Source organism: Sinocyclocheilus grahami, unplaced genomic scaffold (genome assembly GCF_001515645.1).
Source record: "Sinocyclocheilus grahami isolate Dianchi unplaced genomic scaffold, SAMN03320097.WGS_v1.1 scaffold594.1, whole genome shotgun sequence".
NCBI classification, from domain to species: domain Eukaryota; kingdom Metazoa; phylum Chordata; class Actinopteri; order Cypriniformes; family Cyprinidae; genus Sinocyclocheilus; species Sinocyclocheilus grahami.
Window position 1 is genome coordinate 649,258 of NW_015505773.1, and position 1,511 is coordinate 650,768.

A 1,511-nucleotide genomic window follows, 5' to 3' on the forward strand; every position below is an offset into this window, starting at 1 on the left:
TTATTCACAATCTGCTGAACTTCATGGTGCATTTTCGCAAGGTGTTTGGAAGGACAGACGGAGATACCGCTGTGGGAGAGCAACTCTACCATTTGCAACAGGGTACCATGTCAATTGCAGAATACTCGCTGACGTTCAGAACTCTCGCAGCAGCAAGTGGATGGAATGAGAGATCGCTGCTGACTACTTACAGAGAGGGGCTGGAGCCCCAGCTTTGGTTACAGCTCGCTGCATATGATGATTCATTTGGATTAGAAAAATTCATTCAATTGTCCGTCCGTTGTTCAAACCGCATGCAGTCCTGTTTAGCAGCAACACCAGTCCCCGCCACAACCTCCTCCCTCATGGGTTCTGGTGCTGGTTCTGGAGGGTAACACTCCCAGAGCCCGGTTACCCTCCAGAACCGGCACCAGAACCCATAATCGTGGAGAAGCAACGATTATCTTCCGCTGAGCGGCAGAGAAGGCTGACCCCATTACTCTTCGGCTGGGTCAACTTCATACGGAATACCTTCATTTTCTGGTTCTGGAAGGGTCTACTGCGGACATCATCTTAGGGCGCCCGTGGTTGGTATCTACATAGATGACATCCTCATCTACTCCCGGAGCCAGGCCGAACATCGCCAGCACATTGCGGAGGTCCTCCAACGCCTGAGAGAGCACCACCTATTCCTCAAGGCTGAAAAGTGCACCTTCCACCAACCCACGGTGCAGTTCCTGGGGTATAACATTGATCGCACTGGTATCCAGATGGACGAGGGGAAGGTGGAAGCTATAACATCCTGGCCAGAACCCACCACCATTAAGGAGCTCCAACAATTCCTTGGATTTGCCAACTTTTACCTTCGCTTCATTCTAAGCTATAGCAAGATCACCAGCCCCCTCACCAACTTACTCCAAGGGAAACCCAAGTCTCTGTCCTGGACTCCCGTGGCCTTAGAAGCTTTCGCCTCCCTCAAGAAAGCCTTCACTAGTGCCCCACTCTCAGTCCATCCAGATCCCGACCTCCCATTTGTCGTGGAAGTCGACGCCTCCACTACAGGAGTGGGGGCAATGCTGTCCCAGCAGCAGGGGAACCCAGCCCGACTCCACCCATGTGCCTTCTCAAGGAAGCTCAGCCCGGCGGAAAATAATTATGACATCGGCAACAGAGAACTGCTTGCCATCAAGCTGGCCCTAGAGGAGTGGAGGCATTGGCTGGAGGGAGCAGCCCATCCATTCACCATACTGACCGACCATAAAAACTTCCAGTATCTCCGTGAAGCTAAACGTCTAAATCCCCGCCAAGCACGATGGGCATTATTCTTTACCAGGTTCAATTTTACCATTACTTATCGCCCTGGTCCCCGAAACATCAAAGCCGATGCCTTGTCTCGTATTCACAGTCATGTGGAAGGCCCAGAAGAACCGGAAGGTATCATTCCACCTCAGATGATCGTCAGTCCCATTGAATGGAATTCCCCTTCAGTGGCCTCCAACATGGCTCCCAACAATCCGCCGGGCTGTCCTCCC